We start from the raw sequence: 26,276 nt of genomic DNA on the forward strand, positions 1-26,276 counted from the left end.
ACAAAAAATACATATTTAAATTAATAGACGTTTATGAGTTTAGAGTGCACACTCGTAATAAATTAAGGTTAGGATTGAGTTCTAACCAATTTATTTATTTTGTACCTGAAGACTGCTAAGTATTCACTTTTTTCGGTTTAATTTTATTATTTTCTAACAATTGTGAATGCTTCAGTTGATGTGTAGAGCAGGCAGTAGTGGCATTGGGAAGCACTGTGCGATAGTATGTATTCAAGTTATTTAGAAGAAATTATCATTTTTGATGGGCGCGCATCTTAGGCGTGGCACCAATATTTATTTTGAGGCGCTTATTTATTGAATCTCTTGACATTTATTTATTATTTTGTATGTGCATGGACGCACGATTTAAATATTTGTTATTGGACATTGTATTTGGGCACCGCCCGACTCTTTGGGCACCCAATAGCTTTAATTCTTTAATGGGACAAAAGCAAACACAAAAGCTAAAGCATGCTAATTGTAAATTGGACTATTTTTTGAGCTTGGAGATGAATAATATATCAAATACATGCTTTGTGGAGCACTCACACAAGGGCATGGGGGGAGATTATACCCAATTGGTCTTTTGCTTCATGTCGTGCAAGTCTTTTCTCATGTTTTTTGTGCAAAAATAGAGTTCTTTTGTTCTTGGGGACCTTACGGTGCTCACTATGCATGCATATAGCATCCGATCTGTGCACTAGCATTGATGGTTTCACAGAAAATATTGATTGTACTTATAGCAGTTAGATCTGATTGTAAATATATAATCATGATAATAAGAGGAAAGATCACGCTATGCGGCTCCCATGGCTAGACATTGAACCCTGCTCCAAGGGGGATTTTTTTGTACCGCTGCAAGGAGCTTTGGACCAGCCCTGTCGGTGAGAGGTCACTCGGTAAGGAATCCGTTAGGCAAGAGGAGGCATGAGTGCCAAGGGGGCTCTGGCCATAAATCTCTCAATTACTCCTAGAAACTGTCTGATCCTCACGTGAATCAGGATGGGAACCTGGAGTCTCCGATACTAGTGAAGGGATGGAAAGCTTGGAGGGTTTGTTTTTTTCTACATAGACATAAGGGATTTTTCGGTGAATGGAGGTTTATCTTCTATGTAGGTAGAAGGGGAAAATCATTGTAAATAACTTTGTGAAATATGTTTTACCAAAAGACTATTTTCTCTATCTTTGTGTTGTGCCGTAAAATTATGTGAAGGAACCTATGATAAGGGGTTAATTAACGAAGTTAATTTCATATGTCATAACTTAATGTGATAGGTAATTAATAATTTATGGAAAGCGGGTGGGCAAGATCCCTGACAGATTTGTCCTATGGATGGGTGGTCCCCGATAAGCTAGGAGATTCTCTCAAGATATTGAGCGAAACATTAAAAAATTAGGTAGAGCTAAGCATTGACCTACCTAGGATTAGGTCTTAAAACCTTGATCAATAATTATCTTAGGAAAAAGGTGCAATGGCTATGCCAGAACTGCGTTAAGATTGAATCCTAACCAGCTGCTCTGGAAAAAAGCTTTGCACTCCATGAACCAAGGGTAACTATAATCGCTCCAGTTGGACAAGAAGCCCTTGTGAGACACCTTTGATGGAGCTAATTGATGCATCAAGACCTCATTTGTTAAATTAGGACAACGAGCTTGTAGGTTGATCCTCATGGGGATGGCCGGTACCTATTGTTACGGGGTGGACTCTGGGAAACCTAGACGATAGACCCTATGCATTCTCGTGAGTGCCGGGCAAAGCCGTCTAGGACCATTAAAACGTGTTGCCAATAGAATGGCTAGGTAGGCATGTGATAGCAAGGAAGAATCACCAAAAAGTGGTGAATAGGTGTCTAACCCATGTGGATTCTTCACATAGAATATATATTGTTCCCATGGGCAGTGCACCAGGTACAATACCTTTGGATCTCATGGAGTGTGATTATGCATTGGCAATTTACCTCCTTGCATTGAATACACCCCTAGAGAAGGAGAGCGATGAAGATACAACTCCACAGGTTGTTGCTATCACATACATGAGAGAAGAATCGATTGAAGAACTCATAAATATTGAAGAGGAAAATCAAGTGGTGGCAGAGCAAGGGTTGGCCCCCATGGTGCCATCTTATTCAGAATAGCTACAAGTCAACAAATCCAACCTTGCCTCCTTGATGCCCATTGAAGTAGATGGTGTAAAATACTTGCTTCTATTAGATGTGCTGCAATACTTGGAAATGAAGGAATAAGAGTTGTTTTCCATCCTTGTTAGGGATTCAATGGAAGGCCTGATCGATTATGATTACATGGATGTGCATCTGATGATGGCAGAGATTGGAAGATATGATGGCACAAGCTTAGATATAGTGAGTGCCATCATAGCAGCACATGAGCATATTACCTTGGTTGAAGAAGATTACCTTGTGCCAGATGCTGAATTTGAAGCACTCCAGCATGATCTGTTCAGACCAGGGCCCCATCTTCCTACCAAGGAGTTTGTAGATCTCTCTACCCAAAGAGGTGCCTCGTTGATACACGAGGAAATGAAGATACAAGATGATATGGAGAAGGTGAGATTTCTAACTACCATATATTTTTATGTGACGAAACTTGACATAGGGTGCGCCAGGTCCCCCGGAGTCCACTGGTGAAATCTTGGCAAAAAATGATGCCTGCAGTAGTTGCCCTATCCAAAGTCTGGCATCTAGGCCAGAAAGTGGCCCTAGATGCCAGACTTCGGATAGCCCAAGGGAGCTGTAGGCACCATTTTTTGCCAATATTTCACCGGTGGACTCTTGGAGACCCAACGCACCCTACTGTCAAGTTTCGTTACTTTTTGATAACTCTAGGTTACTTACTAAATATATTATCTAATTTGACTTTATCATTCAAGACATACTATATATAGATAATTTTGCATCAAGGCAAGGAGGAGCTCGGCATGTAGATCGACAGAAGGATTCAAATATGAAGGAGTACATTGGCAACCTTATTGCAGACTTGGTAGTCTTCCATTAGAAGTGCTCACTACGAGGGCAAGAAACAATCATGAAAATTTGAGCTTTGACCAAGTTTGCACCTTTTTGAGCAATACCTGTGACATCTAACTTGGAGAAGGTGGTGCTAATCAAGCGGTCAAAGCTTCTTCACTTATTTGACCAAACACATGGTGGAGCAATGTGTGTGCTTGCTACATTTGGTGACCTTGCTAATGTCTTAGATCCGCTTCTCATGGAGAAAGAGCTAAAGGGGGAGCATGTCATTTTTGAAGCAAAGAAGGGACTTCTATTTTCATCGGAAGCTAGTCCCTCCTCTCCATCGATGAAAAAGCCAAGAAATGAATGAGAGTTCTTTTTGGCTATTAGATTTTTGTATTTGCCATCACTATCAGCCCATCGCATGTATTTTTCTTGATGAATATAAGATATTTTACTTTGTCCCTATAAGTAAATATTTATTGAATAAATATGTGATTCATGTAAGTGTGACGATAATGTGTGGTACGTGAATGATACATTCACATACATTGACATAATCCAATTTAATTATGTCAACATGTAGTACTGCACTTGCTATTGTGCATAAGAAATAACCTAACTTGTATCCGTACGTATTACTACTTTCGATGAGTGTGTGCGTTAAACAAAAATTAAGAGGCATGTGTTTCAAGAAACAAAACGAAACAACTTTATTCAATCATTTGAATTCAGTACACATCACATGAGATATTATGTGTGTGTGTGTGTGTGTGTGTATTCTAAAGTGGCAAAGTATACAAATTTTTTTTACCTTCCAAGATGCTATGGTGCTATAACACTCATTACAAAACCTTGCATCATTAATCTTATAACCTATGAAGGAGTCCCCTTGTTGTGTTGAAGCCGAACCATAAAGTTCATGTCTTTATCTGTGATTGTGATGTGCTTTGCATGGATGGCCACTAGTTGTGTATAATCAAACAAGTCAATGAGAAACCCCTCTACAGCCGTTTGTAGGGCCTCCATAGCTACAACAGTCCACCTTCCTGCTAGTGGGCCATCCCACACTCGCACCCAAAATCTTCCCATCACTTTTAGCTCCAATTCTTGCATGACTTCCTGAATAACCTTATGAAAAGATATTTTTGAGATGAGAAGCTCATATCCACGTTGGATTCTCCTTATCTCCCGAAGGATGACAATGCTTGATTTGCATCTCCTCTTCTTCTATGGTGGTCATTGTGCTCCATGGGGAGCACTTGCTGCTACACTAGAGAAGGCTTAACCTTGTGCTCCAAGTGGTGGGCCTTGGTATGAGGCCTTCCTGTGACCGTGAAACGGTGACATGCTTACTTGGTGCATGCCATGCAAGCTCGAGGATAGCAAGATGGAGAAGAGACAGAGGTTGGGGGTGTGAGAATGGAGGAAGCAAATAAAGCAAGATGTGAAAATGAGAAGAACAATGAACTTTTAACCCATTTATACCCCAAAACTGAGTTAATGTAGCTTCATACACACTATCCATCGTGTGATCATAAATCCATAACCTTTTATCGGAATGCGACGAAACTTCACATGCGCACTCGTTAGGTGGCCAAGAGCCAAAATGATTTCTTTTGGCAAAAAATACATGCAGACCCTTGGTCTGAAGTCTGGCGTCTGGAGCCACTTTCTTGCCAGGAAAGTGGCTCCAGGTTAGACTTCGGACCAAACTTCGGACCAAGGGTTTGCAAGCATCTGGAGCCACTTTCCTTTCCTGGTGGTCTGCAGGCGTTCCCCCCCCTCCCCCCCAAAAAATTTTTGGGCTCTTCGCCATCTAACAAGTGCACATGTGAAGTTTCGTAACATTCTGATAAAGTTTAGTATTTTAAAAATTATCCCACACCAAAATTATGGATGGATTGATAATCGAGAAATCAACATCACGACTACTAGAAATTCACACCACATAGACTATACAGAGGCATCAAGAGTAAAGTCTGCAACAAGAAATGGCAAATTTTTGCATGTTTTTCTTATTGGAATCGACAATGCTAGCAAAAATTGTAAGTAAGAGTTGAAAATACAGCAAAGATGCACAGTCAAAGTTGAGAGCAAAGGACAAGTAATTCATATTTTCAGGGTGCGTATAACAGTTTTGCATTGGAACATAGTCATATGTCCAATGCACAAGGAGAACACTATGCCAAAAAAGATACCATTACAAACTATGTCCATTCCATTGGAACGAATGTATCTTTCACTGCTTGAAGATTTCTTACAAGTTGGAAGTCCTTGGGAGCTAGAGTGATGCGCTTCGCATGTATTGCATAATGATGAGCATCAATCATCAAGTCAACTAAAAAGGCCTTTGCAGCACACTGTAGAGCATGAATACATTCTTTTGTGAAGCGATCATGTCTATCTTGACCTTGTGCCAAAAACCACCTCCTACTTTCTGTGCAGTAAAGGTCTTGTACCATCTTGTGAACAAGTCTCGAGAAGCTTGCCTTGGAACGATGATATCAAAAGAGCATTGATACTACCTGATTTCTCTCAGGGCCACTATATATGGCTTCCACTTGCGTTTCTTGTGGGGATCCTAAGGAGGACCCTTGTGAGGGTAGCTTGAGGAAGCTGTAATATCCCCATAGGAACCCCCCTAGGAAATTTTCAAAAAAAAATTAATTTGTTTACCCCCTCTCTCTCCCCTGCTTGCCGACTACATGGCGGGGAGAGAGAGAGAGTGAAGTGGTAAAGAGAGGGGGGCATGTAGCCCCACAGGTGGCGGGTGGCACCGTCGTGCCACCTCCCCCCCCTCTGTTGCAGGTTCCACCTCCTCCTCCCTTGCATTCATGAGCATCTTTCCCCCCCTTGGGCTGGTGTGCAGTCGCACCCCCCTCTCTGTGTCTACGGCAACAACAGGCTCTTGTCCGCATGCAACAAGCTTCCCCCCCCCCCCGCCCCCCCCCGGCATGATCCATGTGGAGGAAAAGGGAGAGAAATAATGGGAAGATGAGGGAGAGAGAAGGGTAGAAGAAGAAGGGTGAGAGAGAAGAGAGAGAAGAGGAGGAGAAGAGAAGGAAGAGAAGGGAAGAGGAAGGGAGAGAGAGAAGAGAGAGAAGAAGTGAGAAGAGAGAGGAGAGAAGAAGAAAGAGAGGGAGAAGAGGAAGAAGAGAAGGAGAAGAAGAAAGGGTGAGAGAGAAAAGGGAGAAGATGAAGAAGAGAAGGAGAAGAAGAAGGGGGCGAGAGAAGAGAGAGAAGAGGAGGAAAAGAGAAGGAAGAGAAGGGAAGAGGAAGGGAGAGAGAGAAGAAGTGAGAAGAGAGAGGAGAGAAGAAGAAAGAGAGGGAGAATAAGAGGAAGAAGAAGAAGGAGAAGGAAGAGAAGGAGAAGAAGAAGGGTGAGAGAGAAGAGGGAGAAGAGGAAGAAGAGAAGAAGAAGAAGAAGGGTGAGAGAGAAGAGAGAGAAGAGGAGGAGAAGAGAAGGAAGAGAAGGGAAGAGGAAGGGAGAGAGAGAAGAGAGAGGAGAGAAGAAGAAAGAGAGGGAGAATAAAATGAAGAAGAAGAAGGAGAAGGAAGAGAAGGAGAAGAAGAAGGGTGAGAGAGAAGAGGGAGAAGAGGAGGAAGAAGAGAAGGAGAAGAAGAAGGGGTGAGAGAGAAAGGTTAAGAAAAACAAATAGGCAGAAATAAAGGGAGAAGGTGAGAGGTAAGGAGAGTGAATTGATAGTGAGAAAGAGAGAGATAAGGGACAGGGATAGAGTTAGATTTTGTTATCCTCCCTCTTGACTATCATCATCACCTTACCCTCTTGATATCATATCTGAAATTTTTGGCTAGCTACTTACCATGGCCCCCAAGCATCGCGAAGGAGTGAAGACCGCAGGAGCTACCATAGTTGCTCAAGGGACAAGTACAGATGGAATTCATGGTGAAATTGGAGCCATTGGAATTGCAGCCATTAATGGAACATCGGGTATAGCCAACGCAGGAACTAGCACAACTCCAGACCCCATCTCACGGAACCAGGTTCTCCTTGGCCTAGGGAAGAACTATTGATTTCATTTCGCCACATGAAATGATAAGGTTTTCATAATATGTCACATAAAATGATAGACTTTCACTTAGTTTAGTGCATGATCTGTTAACTATAATTCATGGTTTACTTCCGTGATTAAAATAAATATATGAAATGTTAGTTTCCATTCATAGGATGCAACTGCATAGAAGCATAGAGGACTTGTCATCTGTCTTGCATTCCACGCGGAAGATAGGACTTGATCTTTCATACCACAAATAGGTTGTCTTATCCTATGATAGCCAATGTTTATGTTTGGAGATCGCATAAAATATTAGGGTAAAATTGCATTTAGAATACTAATAGGTTCTTAGACTTTCATGGATCGCTTACAAGGAAAGATTTTTATGCATTATATGATTATCTTTTATCTATGTTAGAGCATAGAGGTGATAAGTGAATTGAGTTTAAACCTTTATATACTCAAGTCACGTGAGACCCTACACTTTAGAAACAAGTACTCATTGCCAGATATGAAGTGAGTTAAAGATCGTTTAGGCTGTACTAATATATTAAACGCACCATGTGCATGTGAGATAAGTTTGATTAGAAAATTCTGCATAGTATCGCACTAAGAAAGGATAGAAAGAATGTATGACAAGCTATGCAATATATTTAATGTGCTTTAAAGATTACCAAGTATGTTAAAAAACGTGAAAGAAAATTGAGGATTCACAACTTGGAATCCTAGGGAAAAACCCAAGGGAAAGAGGGATTCAAAAGAAGTTGAGTGATTAAACACGTGCTTGTGAGTGTTTTTAAGGATCTTGTCTTAGATTATTGGAAGTGGATATCCTCCAGGCTTAAGCTAGGCTAGTAAGTTGACTCTAAATGGAATGTTGATCAAGGCTTATGCTTGGTTGTTTCGAAAATGATATTTCTAAGTGAATTGACTGGTTGCCTTGGTAAGAGGAGATCCAACTAAGGACAAGTGATTTATAAGCAAAGTGATTGCTTGATGTAGAAAATGATATTTTCCTGATTGGAAATGAAAGGGATGTTTTCCTTAGTAATTGTTTGTAAGCTGGGTGCTTTAACTGTGATTGATTCCCTAAAGGAATAATTAAGGAAGGATGGCACTAGCTACCCCCTACGAGCTGCCAAACCCTAACCAAGGGGGTTATGAATCCGCACTGGGAATGTGGACCGAACCCGCCGCGAGAGGTCTCTCCGTGGAAATTACTTGGCGTAGGAGGACGCTTGGGTGCCAGTGGGGGCTCTAGCCGTAAATCCCAATGCCTCCGGGCCCTACACAAGTGTTCTACGTGACTCGAGATGGGATCTCGAGGCCTTGATACTAATTACAAGGCAGAATCTTGGGAGGATAAACCTTCGGGTTTTATTGCCGGGAGATGGAAGAATTTTTCTGCGGAGGCAGAAAGGAACAATTAATTCTCATGTATGGGCAGGAGGCAAACCTTAATCTTAAGATAAGTTAAGGACGTGCTTGATCTTGTTTTATCTTGTCTTCATGTTAGTGTCCTAAATTACGTAAAGGAACCTGTGACTAACGGGTTAATTAAGGAAGCTGCTTTTATGTATCAAACATAACGTGGTAGGTAATTAGATAACTAAAAAAACCCCCGAGGGAAGCATGGTGGATGTGACCAATGGGTCTATCCTACGGAAGGGTGGTCTCAGTTAGCCGAGAGCTTTCCTCAAAAGGAAATGTTAACGAGGAATGTTAGGGAAGGATAGACGATGATCTTAGACAATGTTGGTTAGAATCCTGATTCATACCGTTTTAGGGGACCGGAATGGGACTATGCCCTACGGGCAAAGAGGTCGAGTGATGCATACCTCTCGTTTCCCATTCTCTTTGAACCAAGTGCGGTATGAGTCTGCTTGGGTCCAGTTGTATCTACGCAAAGTGGAGCGGTTGTAGACTGATGCTAGAAGGCTATTAGGAAGACTCGACTACTAGGAACCCGGACTTCAGGTCGATCCTAGTGGGAACAACCGGATAAGTTTCGTTGTGGGGCAGACTCGAGAGACCCTAGTTGGAAAACCCCGTGTCATTCCTTGGGAGTGTCAAGCGGTGCCTTCTAGATTGATCTCTCGATGGGCTGCTAAGATGTGTCCCGCGATCTGAGGGGCGGGCACGTTATAGAAGCTGGGTTAGGTTGAGAAGGGGGTGCATCTGAGCTAGTAGATGCTCCAAGGGGTTGAACACGATATGGGGATTTGAGCGGAAGCTTATTTGCCACTACCTTAGGCCTAGTCATCTTTCCGGCACAAGATATGTGAGAACTCAATGAATAATATAAAAAGGAAAACCCTCTTTTATATAACCCTAAACTGTAAGACTTATTCACATAGATGCACACTCTCTTTTTCTCTTAAACTATGAATTGCATTCACACTGAATACATTGTTCATCTTACTATTTTAGCTCTCTTCAAACCCATTTACTACCTTGTCAAAGCCTTCTTTCTAGCCACTTCGCATGGTTTTCTTTGGCACTTGAGGCTTCATAACGCACTCTTTTAGTGACACAATGTGATTCCATCATGTCTGTAGTCAATTCATCAACACTTTCATTTGCTCTCTTTTGTGAGAGTTTAGTTCATACGCTACTATAATCCCATACCACCAAGATAGCCATTGGATCATTGGATTGCTACCATTCACCCCTCCACCATGATCGGTTTTTCTTTGGTATGCACCACATGCTATCCAATGTGAATTCTTCAACCCTTGTGTGGATCAAACTATGATGCTTCTCTTTTTTGCAAAGCATGGCCCATGTGCCTAAACGATATGCTACAAAGACACATATTACACATGAGTAAAAATATGCTCAATAGTTTATACAATTCATACAATTTTAAAATATTAACTTAGTATGCACCATGTAATGTGTGATAGAGCTTTTGCCCCACGCTTCCACCATGTTTTCGTAGAAGCTATGCACAGCATCGATAAATTCTTACTTATCTTCATTATTAAACACCATTTTGCAAAGTAAGGGAGCCAATTTGTTAAGATTTATCCAAACCTTAGCTTTGGCACCAACCTTGTTTTTCCTCCATTACTTTGATCAAGAACTGCAAAATGTAACTTTTTTCACCCATCGTAGTCCTACGGCCTATGAACTATGACGTTCCCTTCCTCATTGATGGATGTTGAGAGAAATTTCCTAGCCTTTTCTCCTCCAAAGCAAGGATTTTTTGGCAAGTTACCATATTTTCCTAACCTCTTTTCATCATTTTCAATCATTACTTCATGCTTGTGTAGCCCAATTTCTAATAGCAAACGCTCCACATTCCTACACGTTGTAATGGCTTCTTTTTTTGGTTGCATCCTATAAGCAAAGAAAATGTATTCATATAAAAGTTTCTCCATGATTCTGGTAGAATCATGCAATGAACAAATGTGAATACAATCCAATGGAATGTTGAAGATGGGCTTCCAAGTGGGACCTTCTCTATTACATATTGGTGCAGCACTTGTCACTCTTTGCCAGTTCTTCTTTCCGTCCTTTTCTTCCACCCTCTCTGTCAAGCAATATAGGCATGGATTCTTTGTATTTGCACCATTGGAGATTCCACACATGGATTTTAAAGTTTTCAAGTCTCCCATTCAACTAAGTATTGACCATTCCCTTCAATCGAGAGCATCTCACCATGTTCCTGATGATTGATGATGCTTGGAATGCTTGTATGCATAACGAACAGCTGCATCACCTCAAATGTTTCCTTAGAAACTTCAAATGAAGCGAGGCACAACACATGGCACTTGGATTGAACACTAAAGTTCCCTGGGTTGTTCTTATCGAATTGTAAATCTCTATTCATCAGAGTTACACTAATTCTTTCAAGCTTTACTTCTTTGATGACCTCACTTTCATCTAATTTTATAACAAACTGCAATTTACCATTACATTCCTCAACAGATATATTGGAGTACATTACCATTGCCGACTGCACCTTGTACAAATCTAAATAGTAATTATTGAGTTCAGTGAGCTTTACCTCATATGCATTTTTTGTCCCAATCTTTAGTGTTTCCACGCATTGAACATGCATGGGATCTCCTATCAGCTCCAAAACCTTTGTATTAAGTTGCCGTGGGGCCTCTATTAACTTTGAAGGTTGAGGAAGAGGCACGATTCTATTTCTCTTCGGCATATGACCAAAACCAACCTTCACACCTTTGAATATCTTTGAGTAAGTCATTGTGCTAATATCGACTGTCATAAATAGATTGTGCATCTACAATTGAGAACTCATTTGACACATCTTTTAATGTGCGCTCAATCACCTTTTCCTTAACAGCCTTAAACTTAGGATTTCTCAAAGCATTTTCCAATGTACTTGCCTTCAGCAATCTACTAATAGATGATCCAACCTCACCCTCACCTAAGTTCTCATTCTAAGCTACCTTACATGCTTTGATACGTCGCTTCCACTGACCACTATTCACAATTAACTCATTGATTGGCTTCTTCTTTCGTTTGCACTCATGTGTTAGCTTGTTGTTGATCTTTCTTAGGTCATCCAATTGTGCCTTTGTCTCCTCATATAAGATACCAATGTCATGGATAGTGTCCTGCATTGAAATAATTTGATTGTTTTGTTGAATTATAGTGTCATTCAGCTATACCACTTGTCCTATGAGCTGTTGTATATGAAGTTGATTTGTAGTGATCATATCATGACAATTTTAAATGGTTGCTTGGCAAGTTGTAAATACTTTGAACACGTGATCATTGAGCCACCTAGTGTAGCCGAGCAACCCATTTTCACCCTTGCACACATACTTCAGCAAATTTGTGATTCTTGAGAAAGTTGGAGGTCTCTTGTTTAAGGGGTCAATTGGGTAGATTCCCCCATCAATCCACAAGTCCACATGTTCCAATCCCATTTGCCTGTAACTCTGCAAAACCTGATTGGCATTGGTACGTTGGGTTCTTTTGAATAATGGGGCATATTCAATCTCTACCTCAATATGCAGCTCCTTTTTTCCTATACTCATTTGACTATTAATAGAAATGGGGAGCTTACTTGGTTGTCACAGGAGGTAGAGTGGAGATGCACAGAGAGGCACACAAAGGTGCTAAGGGAAAGGAGGGTGTAAGTAATTCACTCTATAATGAAGATTGCATAAATTATTTCAAAAAGTGCTTTATGAGTAGCTATGTGTGGTGTATTATGGTATGCAAATTGAAGTAGATGTAAATGTGTGTCCCATGTTTGTGGTTTTGAAATTGTGTATGCATGTAAACGATCTAGAATTGTACTATTAGTAGCTTCTATTTGCCCATTGGTTTCAGGATGGAATGCAGATGAGAAATCAATCTTAGTACTCAAATTAGCAAACAAAGTAATCCAAAAGTTATTACAAAATCTAGAATCACGATAATAAATAATGACTTTTGGCAAACCATGATTAGTGAAAATAGTCTTAAAAAACAATTGTGCAGCTTGAGATGCAGCTAATGTTTTCTTGGACGGTAAAAAATATGCTTGTTTACTAAATCAATCTACTACAGTCCAAATCATATAATGATTAGCTTGTGTATTAGGCGAACCAATTATAAAATCCATTGAAATATGTTCTCATGGACAGTCAGGAATTGGTAAAGGCATTAACAAACCATATTGCTTACCATGGTGTCATTTGACTCTTTGGTAAATTAAACACTCAAAAACAAAGTTAGAAATATTAGATTCCATTTGCGGCTAGTAAAAATCTTCAACCAATGTTCGTAAAGTAAAAATAATACCTCTATGACCTTGATATGGGGGACAATGAATTTCGTGCAACACAAATGATCTAAATTGAACAGTGACACACAATCTTTTCTCATAAAACATAAATCCATCAGAGTAAGAGAAAGAATCAATTGGAATCCAATTATTAGCAACTAATTTGTTTCAATCAGCTTGAAAACTAGGGTCATGGTCATAGGTATCCTTCATGGAGTAAGGGAATCAAAGGATAGAACGGAAATATTATGGATACTTGGTCTTCTACTCAATGCATCGGTAACAACATTTTCTCTTCCTGGCTGATATTGAATAAGTGGATGAAAACTTTGAATGAAAGAAACCCATTTAATACGATGTTCAAAAATTTGTGGCTGACTAAGGAGATGTTTGATACTTTGCTGGTTAGTTTTAATCATAAATTTGGATCCCATCAGATAGTGTTTCTATTGACTTAAGGCTTGAACTATAGCCAAAAATTCTTTATCATGAGTCGAATACTTCAATTCAGAAGGTTTAACTTTGCGACTAGAATAGGCTATGGGATGTGAATCTTGCATGAGGATAGCTCCTATTCCTGATTCGCTAGTATCAATGACTACTAGGAAGAATGGTTTATTAAATCAAGTAATTGCAAGACAGATGCATGTCTTAAAGCATGTTTCAACAAATTAAAAGACTTTTGCTGATTGTTAGACCAACGATACACAACACCTTTCTTTAACAATTTCGTCAAAGGCAATGCAAGTAATGAAAAACTTCACACAAATTTTCTATAAAAGCTGGCAAGGCCTAAGAAAGAACGTAACTCATGTACATTTTTAGGGATTGGCCAATTCAAAATTGCCTCTATCTTTTCAGGATCAACATAAATACCATTAGAAGAGACAATGTGACCTAAGTATTCAATCTGGGTTTGGAAAATTTCACTCTTGTCAGGGTTTGCATACAATTGATGCCACGAGGCATATTCCACGGTGGATTCCGTGAGGTTTTACGGTGGATTCCGTAAACTTAGATGACCGGGGCTCATACACAAAGTGGATTCTTTGTGCGAGAAGTTGATGGGGACGCCTGTCCTTTTCGGGCGTTTCATTAATTTAGTGTGTACGTGGGTGATTCCATAGCGGGTGATTCTGCAAAATGCATATTAAATTAATAAACGTTTATGAGTTTAGAGTGCGCACTCGTAATAAATTAAGGTTAGGATTTATTTCTAACCAGTTGATTTATTTATGTAGCTGAAGACTGCTAGGTATTCACTTTTGTCGGTTTAATTGTATTATTTTACTAACGATTGTGAATGCTTCAGTTGATGTGTAGAGATAGCAGCAGTGGCGGAGGAAAGCATTGGAGTCTAGTGAGTATTTGACCTATGGATTATATTTTGATAGGCGCCACGCCTATATTTTGTTATGTCTATTGAGGCATCGATTATTGACTATTATTTTGTATGCGCCTATGCGCACGGATATGTTATTTCTATTTGGACATTGAGATTGGGCGTGCCAGACTCCATGGGCACTGTCCATTAGCATTATTTCCTATTTTTGTAGAAAGCAAACTCAAAAGCTAAAATCTTGTCATATTTTTGTGAATTGGGCTATTATTGAGCATGAAGATGGAAATATACATAAAATACATGCTTTGTGAAGCGCTCACACAAGGCATGGGGGGAGATTGAACCCAATTGGTCTCTTGCTTCTTGTCGTTCATGCTTTTACATTGTTTTTTGTGCAAAAAGGTAGAGTTCATTGTTCTTGGGGACCTTCCGGGATTCACTACGTGAGCATACAGCGACCGATCTGCGCACCAGTGGTATCAACTGAGATCAAGAGCTTCCAATCGCTACCCATCTCGGGCGAAGGCGGAGCTCCTGGAACAATCGGGCTCTACAGTCAATCTCGTCGTGAACCGTCGATACAGGTAGACTTCTGGCGATCAAGAACCCCTGTTTCTACTCTCAGATAGCGAAGGACCAGGCTGTACAGGCGGAGGACCACGCATTCATCTCCTTCATCAAGTCGTGAAACAGTGAGAGATAAGCTCATATCTTCATAGCTAAATAAGCTTCACCCTTAAAATTTCAAAAGCTTTAGCTCTTTGCTTTAAGCTTCATTAAAAAAAAACGTCAATTATGAGGACGGCGGGCTGTTCTCACGGTCGAAATTTGCGCCGTGGACATCCTCTTGTCCTCCAAAACGCCGTTGATTAGAAGCACTAAAGCTTCTTATTCTCTTAAGTCAAGCCAAGCTACTCAAGTCAGACAAGGCAAGCAAATCACAAACTTCAGGTCTTGCGCACCAGAAGTCAAGTCCAGCAAGTCGACTGTAATCAAGTTCTGCAAGTTCACTAAGTTCTGCAAGTCTGCAACTCTGCAAGTCGGCTAAGTCTACAACTCTGCAAGTCAGACTAGTCAACTGGAGTCAGAACTAACTAGTGCTCAAAACTCCTAGAAGGGTTGTTCCTGCACAGAAATTCTGAACTGCAAAGTTGTTCGTGGCAAAGTATTCTACCTATCCGTAGGTCTGCTGAAGTATTTTCAGCATATGAAGAAGGAAATATTGTAGATTTTCTGAAAATTGAGAAAGAAATACCCAAAAACACATAGCCTTGTAACCTCGAATTTGAGCTACGCTCATCCCGCTAACCTGATTTTGAGTGGAAAGGTCTTTTGAGTTTTACAGGATAACGGAACCACATATGGATGATCCTATGGCTGAAGACGACCTACCTGAGCCTACCATGGAACAAAAGCTGGACCTAATCATGATGCAATTGGAAGAAGAGCGAAGGGCTAGGCAAGCATTGCAAGCGCAATTGACAAAATTACAAAGAGCGTCTACCGACAAAGAAGAACCTCAAGCTGAAGATTTGATTCGACATACCATCGACGCCACTCTTGAAGCTCAAACCATTCGCAAGGAATCAAAGATAAGTAAACGAAGTTTCAAATTCCGCACTTTCAATGGCATACGAGAAGGAAAGACTGTTTTATCCTTTATTAGCCAGTTTGATGACTATTTCCATGAGGAAACCTATCCAGAAAAAGATAAAATCCAGTGTGTTACTAATCATTTGGTAGACAGAGCATCACTTTGGTGGACTGTAGTACACAAGAGCATAGAATGTCCTGCTACTTGGGAAGATTTCAAGAAGAAGTTCATGCAGAATTTCCTTCCACCGCAATTTCATGAGAAGGCTATCAAGCAATGGGATTTACTTCAACAACGGGATCGTGAGCCTATACCACAGTATACAGAGCGTTTTTGGAATGCACTCCTACAGCTACGCATGCTTGAAGACGTACCAGAGACGACACATAAGCAGAAGTATATGTCTGGACTTCTTGGGCATTACTACGCTGAAGTGAACATGTTCAAGCTTGCTACCCTTGAAGACGCCATCTCACTAGCTCACGACACTGAAGATAAGTTACGCCGTAGAGACAGATGACCACAACAATTCCAAGTCAATGGTAATTATGGATCTAAACAATTCAATTCCAATTTTAGAAGGTTTAATCTAGGTCGTTTTTCTTCACCATCTTACCACAAGAATTGGGCTAAACCACCTGCATTACCATCCAATGTCAATCCAAATCCTAAGCCTATTCCACAAGCAAATCCAAATGTACCCAGACTTCCAGCCATTGCAAATAATGTAACCAAAGCCAAGCCAATAGTATGTTATAAATGTCACCAGCCTGGACATCTCGCAGCAAATTGTCATTCAAAGAAGCCACCAGCACATATCAACTATCTTGGAGCCATGGACGAAAACGAGCATGAGGATATGCCTGATTTCACTAAAGATGATGACGACACTACTACTACTTCCGACACTTTACCAGGTATGCCTACTCCACATTCATTATTGACTATGAAATGTTTGGTGCATGGAAAGGAAAATACTATCTTGCATGATGACGGTAGTACTCATGACTTTATTTCAGCAAAATTGGTAAAGGAATTGAAATTACAGACTGTACCTACGCATTATCGCATAAAAGCTGCATTTTTAGGCACTAGGTATAATGGTACACAAGAAGTTTAAGATTTAGAGATTCAAATTGGTTCATACATTGAAAGAAGAAAATTCTTAGTTGTTCCATTACAGTCGAGTGACATTATTCTAGGAATGCCTTGGCGACACCAGCATAACCCCGATATAGATTATTCCACACACACAATGAATATTAATTTTCAAGGAAAATCTATTACATTATATGGTATGCATGCATCTATTATTTTTCCACTGCTTTCGCATACTCAAGCAAAACGTGCATTACGCAAGAGTACTAAATCATATCTCATTTGGGTGAATGAATTGCACGCAAAGGAAAAACATATGCACCCTAGGCATAAGGAATTTCTTGCATATTTTAAGGACTGTTTTGTAGAAGACCTACCACCAGGTTTACCTCCTTCACGTCCAGAAGACCATAAGATTGATTTAATCCCTGGCACACAACCACCTTGCAAAGCACCATATAGGCACAATCAAATAGAGCAAAACGAAATCCAGAGTCAAGTTGAAGAATTACTAAATAGAGGTTTAATTCGACCTAGCAGTTCTCCATTCGGTGCACCTGTACTCTTAGTTAAGAAAAAGAATAATACCTATCGTATGTGTATTGACTACCGAGCTTTAAATAAGATCACTGTAAAGAATAGGTATCCTATTCCTAGAGTTGATGACCTTATGGACAAACTGCAAGGATCTTCTATATTTAGTAAAATTGACCTTAAGTCTGGATATCATCAGGTGAGGCTAGATAAATCTGACATATTTAAGATTGCATTCAGAACACAATTTGGCCATTACGAATTCTTAGTCATGCCATTCGGATTGACTAATGCACCTGCTACTTTCAGTAGAATGATGAACCGTATCTTTTTGAAATATCAGTACTGTGTGATTGTTTTCTTTGATGATATTTTGGTGTTTAGTCAAAATGAGAAAGAGCATTATGAGCATTTTGTCATTAGTTTTTCAATTATTGAAAGAAAATCAACTGTTTGCAAATCCTGAAAAGAGTGAATTCTTTAAGATAGAAATTGAGTATTTAGGTCATATTGTATCATCTGAAGGAATTAAAGTTGATCCTAAGAAAATTGATGCAATATTGCATTGACCTGTTCCTAAAAATGTGCATGAGTTACGCTCATTCCTTGGTCTTGCTAGTTTCTATAGGAAGTTTGTACGTAATTTTTCATTACTTGCTTTACCATTAACAAAACTTCTCAAGAAAGGAATTGTTTATCAATGGACTGAAAATCAGCAGAAATCCTTTGATTTACTGAAATGTGCATTAACCAATGCCTCTGTTCTACAGTTGCCTGACTTTAATATACCATTCTTTCTAGTTGTGACCGATGCTAGCGGATTAGGAATAGGAGCCGTACTAATGCAACACAATCATCCAATAGCATATTCTAGTTGTAAGCTGAAACCCTCTGAGCTGAAATATTCCACATATGACAAAGAATTATTAGCACTTGTACAAGCATTAAGACAGTGGAAACACTACTTAATGGGTTCAGAATTCATGATAAAGACCGACCAGCAAAGCATTAGACATTTACTTAGCCAACCTCAAATTTCTGACCGTCATATCAAATGGGCTTCCTTTATTCAAAGTTTTCATCCTATCATTCAATACCAACCTGGAAAAGAAAATGTAGTTGCTGATGCATTGAGTAGAAGACCTACAATTCATAATATTTCTGTCATATCTTTTGATTCTTTGATTGCTATGAAAGATACATATCACCAGGATATTACTTTTCAATTTGATTGGAATAAATTAGTTCAAAATAATTTCATTCCTGTTGATTCATTGTCATATAATGATGGATCTATGTTTTATGAAAAGAGACTGTGTGTTACTATTCCATTCCGATCTTTTCTTTTGAATGAAATTCATTGTCCCCCATATCAAGGTCATAGAGGTATCATATCTACATTACGTATGTTAACTGAAGATTTTTATTGGCCGCATATGGATGTAGATGTATCTAATTTCATTTCTGAATGTTTGATTTGTCAAAGAGTAAAGAGACATCATGGTAAACAGTATGGATTACTAATGCCTTTGTCTATTCCATCTAAACCTTGGGAACAAATTTCTATGGATTTCATTACTGGTTTACCAAATACTAAATCTAACCATGATATGATTTGGACAGTTGTAGATAGATTTAGTAAGTAAGAATATTTCATTCCATGTAAGAAAACTTTAATAGCATCATAAGCAGCACAATTATTTTTGAAAATTGTTTTTACTAACCATGGATTGCCCAAAGTTATCATTTCAGATCGTGATTCTAGATTTTGTAACAATTTCTGGATTACACTGTTTGCTAATCTAGGCACAAAGATTGATTTCTCATCTACATTTCATCCAGAAACTAATGGACAAACAGAAGCCACAAACAGCACCATTCTAGATCTTTTACGTGCATATACTATCTCTAAGCCTCAGACATGGGACACTCATTTTGCATTTATTACAGTTTGCATATAACAATACACCGCACACATCTACAAAGAAAGCACCTTTTGAAGTCATTTATGGATATAGATTATCTACACCTGTTGCATCTTTGTCTAATAGAATTCAGAGTGCTGATGATATTGCTAGTATGCATAACAATATTTTTGATGAGGTTAACGATATGATTGCTAAAGCCCAACAATCATATACCAAACAAGCCAACAAGAAAAGACAAGCCATGAACTTCAAAGTTGATGATTATGTTTGGCTGAGAATAGAAAAACGTAGACTGCAAAGTGTAGATAGACATCCAGTTGTTAAACTAGCTCCTAGATTCTATGGACCATTTAGAATCATTCATAAGATTAATGATAATGCATTCAAGTTAGAATTACCATCTCATTGGAAAATTCATAATACATTTCACATTAGTTTATTGAGACCATTTAGAGGCCAATTACCTATCCACCCTGTTTATGAAAACCCACCTTTATTAGAGGAAGAGACTGAAATACTTGAACCAGAAGCCATCATAGACACTAACTATATGACCACTAGAACTGGCCGAAGGTATTCTAGATATCTAGTAAAATTTAAGAACCATCCTGTAGAGGAAGCACAATGGATGCACGCTAGAGACTTAAATGCTTTCCCCACTCTGTTAGCTCCACATTGAGCTAAAAGCAATTGAGGTCAATTGCTATCCCACCCCGGGGGTATGATGCCAGGAGGCATATTCCACAGTGGATTCCGTGCCACGGTGGATTCCGTGAGGTTTTACGGTGGATTCCGTAAACTTAGATGACCAGGGCTCATACACAAAGTGGATTCTTTGTGCGAGAAGTTGATGGGGACGCCTGTCCTTTTCGGGCGTTTCATTAATTTAGTGTGTACATGGGTGATTCCATAGCGGGTGATTCCACAAAATGCATATTAAATTAATAAAAGTTTATGAGTTTAGAGTGCGCACTCGTAATAAATTAAGGTTAGGATTTATTTCTAACCAGTTGATTTATTTATGTAGCTGAAGACTGCTAGGTATTCACTTTTGTCGGTTTAATTGTATTATTTTACTAACGATTGTGAATGCTTCAGTTGATGTGTAGAGATAGCAGTAGTGGCGGAGGAAAGCATTGGAGTCTAGTGAGTATTTGACCTATGGATTATATTTTGATAGGCGCCACGCCTATATTTTGTTATGTCTATTGAGGCATCGATTATTGACTATTATTTTGTATGCGCCTATGTACACGGATATGTTATTTCTATTTGGACATTGAGATTCGGCGTGCCAGACTCCATGGGCACCCTCCATTAGCTTTATTTCCTATTTTTGTAGAAAGCAAACTCAAAAGCTAAAAGCTTGTCATATTTTTGTGAATTGGGCTATTATTGAGCATGAAGATGGAAATATACATAAAATACATGCTTTGTGAAGCGCTCACACAAGGCATGGGGGGAGATTGAACCCAATTGGTCTCTTGCTTCTTGTCGTTCATGCTTTTACATTGTTTTTTGTGCAAAAAGGTAGAGTTCATTGTTCTTGGGGACCTTCCGGGATTCACTATGTGAGCATACAACGATCGATCTGCGCACCAACAATTGATTCTCTTTCAACAATTTGAAAACTAAAGATAGATGTTCACAATGCTCATTCACCTCCTTATTGAAAACCAAAATATCATCAAAGAAAACAATCACACAATTCTAATACTTCAAAAATATATGATTCATCATACAATTGAATGTAGCTGGTGCATTGGTCAAACCGAAAGGCATAACAAGAAATTCATAATGACCAAACTGAGTTCTAAATGCAGTCTTAAAAATGTCAGGTGTATCCAAGTGTACTTGATGATATCCAGATTTGAGATATATCTTGATAAAAACAGTGGCCCTTGTGGTTTATCCATGAGGTCGTCTACCCTAGGAATGAGATATCTATTCTTAACAATGATTTTGTTTAGGGCACGATAGGCAATGCACATCCTATATGTATTATTTTTCTTCTTAACTAATAGGACAGGTGCACCAAAAGGAGAACTACTGGGCCTAATGAGTCCTCGGTTCAATAGTTCCTCAACTTATGTTTGGATTTCTTTTTGTTCAATCTGATTGTGTCTATAAGATTCTTTACATGGTAGTTGAGAACTTGGGATTAAATCTATTTTATGGTCTTCAAGACATGTAGATAGTAAAACATGTGGTAAATCAATCACAAAACAATCTTTAAATTATAAAATAAATTATGCATGCTTAGGATGCATCTGATTCTCTTAGCTTCAATTTCATTCACCCATACTAAATATGATTTACTACCTTTTCTTAATACACGTTTAGCATGTGTGTGACTAAGTAGTGGAAAATTATCAAAGGTGTGCAATCCACATAATGTGATTTTATTTTCGTTAAAATGAACTTTCATGGAATGTGTGGAATAATCTATGTCATGGTTATATTTGTGATGCCAAGGCATTCCTAAAATAATTTCATTAGCTTATAAGGGCACAACCAAGAAATTTATATGCTCAACATAATCACCGATTTTAATCTCTAAATCATGCACGTCTTGTGTACCATTGTATCTAGTGCCTAAGAATGCAACCTTTATGTGATAATGAGTTGGAAAAGTAGATAAATTCAATTATTTTACCAACTTTGTGAAAATAAAATCATGTGTGCTTCCATCATCATGCAAAACAATCTTTTCTTAACCATGCATAAGACATTTCGTTGTTAATAACGAATGAGGATTTGGCATATCTGGTAAAGTATTTGAAGCATCGTCGATATCATCATCTTCTTCAGTGAAGTCTGGCATATCTTCATGGTCCTCATCATCAGTTTCTCCCAAGTGATTAATTTGAATAGCTTGCTTCTTGGACTGATAGTTCGTTGCTAAGTGTCTAGGCTGATGACACTTGTGGCAAACCATAAGCTTTGCTTTGGAGACATTGTTGGAAAGGGCTAGAAGTTTGGGTATATTGGGATTTGGCTGGAGGGAAGGCTTAGGGTTTGAATTTGTATTTGATGGTAAAACACGAGGTCAAGTCTGGGGTTTACGAAAAGAAGAAGGAGCAAAGTGATTTTGATTGAATTTTTGAAGTTGGAATTGAATTTTTTTGTACCAAAGTTACCATTAACCGAAAATTGTTGCGGTCACTTTTCTCGTCCAGGAATTTTATCCTCCGCATCATGCGCTAAAGAAATCGCATCCTCCAAAGTCTTTGTCTTGAACATAATCACTTCCACATAGAAATGACCAAGAAAACTAGACATATATTTACGCTTGTGGGTCACCTCAAGAACATCTTCAAGCATTCGAAGTTGAAGTAAGGCACTCTAGAAACACTCAGTGTATTGCGGGATGGATTCATGAACTCTTTGTTGCAGGAGATCCCACTATTTGATGGCTTTCTCATGGAATTGAGGCGCAATGAAATTTTGCAAAAGAAATTTTTGAAAGGCTTCCCAAGTAGAGGGACAATCAACACTCTTGCGGACAACAGTCCACCATAATGATGCTCTCTCTGCCAGATGGTTAGTGACACATTTAAGTTTATCTTTTTCAGCATATTGCTTTTCATGAAAATAATCTTCAAACTGACTAATGAAAGCAATAACAATTTTGCCATCAGGTTGCCCATTAAAAGGGTGGAATTTAAAATTTCTTTTACTTATCTTGGCCTCTTTCCTAAGAGCCTATGCATCGAGCGTCAAATCAATAGTACGTCGAATGACATCTTCAGGTTGCATTTCGTCTTGATCAACAGTGGATTGTTGAAATGTAGCCAATTGTTCTTGCAAGTTTTGGCATTCCCTTCACTCTTCTTGAAGCTGCATCATGATTAGATCTAATTTATGTTCCATAGTCAGATTTAGCGAATCGCCTTTGCCCATAAAATCATCCATGTTATGATTCGACATCGTGGATTTGATTGGAGCTGATCCGTCGCTCGTCTTCTAGTCACGTGTGAAGAAGCTCATCACGAACTTGCTTTGTTTATTAGTATGGCTTTGCTTTTACGATCTTGGTTTTCTCGGGCATGGCAATTGAAAACGGTCTTCTTCCAAGCAAAATAATCTTCCACATAGTCTGCACATGACAGTCTACTTGTTGTAAATCCATTCAGCCAAGTTGCAGGTGGGAACAGGGGCTTACTGAAGCTTCAAAACTAGTTCGGGAGTACCACAGTATGAACACCTACTATGTAAAAGATTGATAATTAAATTTTAAGCTTTAAATTAAGCTTAATAGCTTAAAGCTTTTAAAAAGCTTAAGCAAATTGACGAATTCAGTGTAGGATGACAATATAGGTTTGTTGGAATCGCCGCCCGTGAGTACATGCTGAATTACTTATTTGTAGAATTAGAGCTTAAGCTCTTTGTAAGCTTAATATTGCATTAACATTGCTTTCTCTATCTCTTCTCTAAAAATCAACGACTTGTAGAAGGGACTTCTTGAGTGGTCCTCTGCCTCCTGCAAGAGGTCCTTCGTGATCACATGGTACATCAGGGGGTTCTTCACTGCCACAGACACGCCTGTGTTGTTAGGTTGGTCGCAAGACAACCTGTACAGCCCGTTCATTCTAGGAGTTTTGCCTTCGCGTGAGATGGCAAGCATTGGAAGCTCTTGATCTCAGCTTCGCTCTAATACCACTGGTGCACTGATTGGATGATGTATGCATGCGTAGTGAATGCCGGAAGGTCCCAAGAATAAAGAACTCTACAAACATTCATAGTTTCAAGTACAAAGCAAAAGCAAATTTGCAAGACAAGAGACAAAAAGACCAATTGGGTGCAATCTCTCCCCATGCCTTGTGTGAGCGCTTCACAAGGTATATATCTATAGATTTATTTATCTTCAAGCAAAAAATAGTTCACTTTATAAATAGCATGCTTTTTCTTTTGCGTTTGATTTTTCTTAAATCTAAAGTAAGCCGTTTGGGCATTCAAAAGTTAGGCTGTGCCCAAATACAAATATCAAATAATGAAATATTTAACCGAGCACATATGGGCATACAAGATAATAAATGTTTTGTCAAGTGCTTTAATAAATAAACACGATCAAATAAATATTGATGCCATGCCTTTAGTGACAAGGCGCGCGCCCATTAAAAATAGTAATTCTTGTAGGCATTTGGACTCACGCCATCGCTTAGTGCTACCGAATGCCACCGTCGTCTACTACACATCAAATGAAGCATTCACAATTGTTAGAAAATAATTAAATAAAATCCAAAAAAGTGAATAACTAGCAATTTTCAGCTACAAAATAATTAAATAGGTTAGAACTCTGTCTTCACCTTAATTTAATTCAAGTGCGCACTCTAAACTCGTAAACGTCCATTAATTTAATATGTATTTTATGGAATCACCCGCTATGGAATCACCTACATGCATATTAACTTAATTTGACACCCGAAAAGGGCATGCGTCCTCATCAACTTCTCGCACGAGGAATCCTCCTTATGTACGAGCCCTAATAAATAAATATAGTCACGGAACCCGCCATGAAATATGCCTCCTGGCATCAAATTCCCAATTTGGCACCTCTTGACCGCTACACATTGTAGAGAGAGGATGGAGGATTGTTGATCTATGAGATAAGAACAAGATTTTGACTATTCATGTGTGCAATATGGTTCAACCAATCAAATTCTGATAATCTAGTCTTTCTCTCTCCTCTCTTCTCTTGCCGTTGTTCGTACACGTCAATTCAAGAGAGAAGGGGGTGGAGTGTGATGAAGAATACAGAAAAAATGATGATGGTGGAGCGGTAGAGATCGTAGATCACCAAGAGAGTGTGTTAGCGGCAAAGAAGAAGCATCAATGGCCTCCCGACATGACATATGAACCTAAAACCCGCGGGTTTCTATGCGTAAGTGATCTTTTCTTCTGTTTTATGATAAATGGTTGAAGAAATTGCTTGAGGATGATTGGTGTTGGTTTCCCATGCTGTGTTTTCTCATAAATTCTAAGGAGAAATAAAAAAATTTAGTAGTATAATAAATTTCCCTTAAACACGCAAAACCCACAAGTTGCGGTTTTCATGGAAATAATGGAATTTGGGGTTTTTGTTGGGGTTTTTGGGTTCATATGAGATGAAAATGAATATGAAAATGATACTGAGTGTTCTTGATCAATAAAAACTCATAATCTTGAATTATCACATTTTTATAAACAAATAAATGGAAAAAATGGAGAAAATAAGAAAAATTTTAGTTTTTGTGCCTACAAATTTAGAAAAAAATGCATTTTATATTTGTGAGAATATAACAAGGTACATGAGGATCAAGTATTGTTTTTATGTTAGAGTATATTTTTATCAAATTTTACATGAAAAACTACATAAAAATGGATGTTACACCTACGCAACGAATGTAAAATCTAAACAGTAGGAGGGAAGAGGGTTTGTGAAAGAGGTTAGTTGTTGAAAATGATTCAAATTTTGATCTATTTGTCTATGAATAACATGTAGAATAGATTATTTTTTGAATTAATAAGACTAGTAGCACGAAGAAATTTGGTGCTAGTCTCTATCAACGCCACACGTACGATTAGTTGGAAAAGCATTAAATGGCTGTTTTTGCACTTCACCTAGCTGGTTTCTAATGATAAAATGCTTGAGCACAATGGTCATCCACACTTGCATTGAGCACAACATGGTATCAAACCTGGATGCATTGCACTTGTTTTCCAAACATTGATCTACGTGGAGTGTGTAAGAAAACCCGAGCTGTAGGGTAGATGAACGGTTTCTTGGGGCAAGCTTGGTAAGGAAATATCAAATATTCTAGATCGTTCAAAATATATAAGAGTGGAGATTGTTTGTGTGTTCTTTATGTTAGAGTAGCGCATATTGGGGCTAATCCTCTTGGTGTAGGAGAGTTGTAGTGGGGGGCCACGACATTCAACCGGAGGGGTTTCTCCTTTATGTTTGTACTACGTTGGTGTACTATACCAAGATGTATGGGATCCCCCTCTAAGGATTAAGGCAGGGCAATTGTTGGACTATGTTCCATTACAAACGCAATATC

Source organism: Lygodium microphyllum, chromosome 25 (assembly GCF_053477565.2).
Source record: "Lygodium microphyllum isolate KBCC chromosome 25, Lygodium_microphyllum_v1.1.10, whole genome shotgun sequence".
Lineage (NCBI taxonomy): Eukaryota > Viridiplantae > Streptophyta > Polypodiopsida > Schizaeales > Lygodiaceae > Lygodium > Lygodium microphyllum.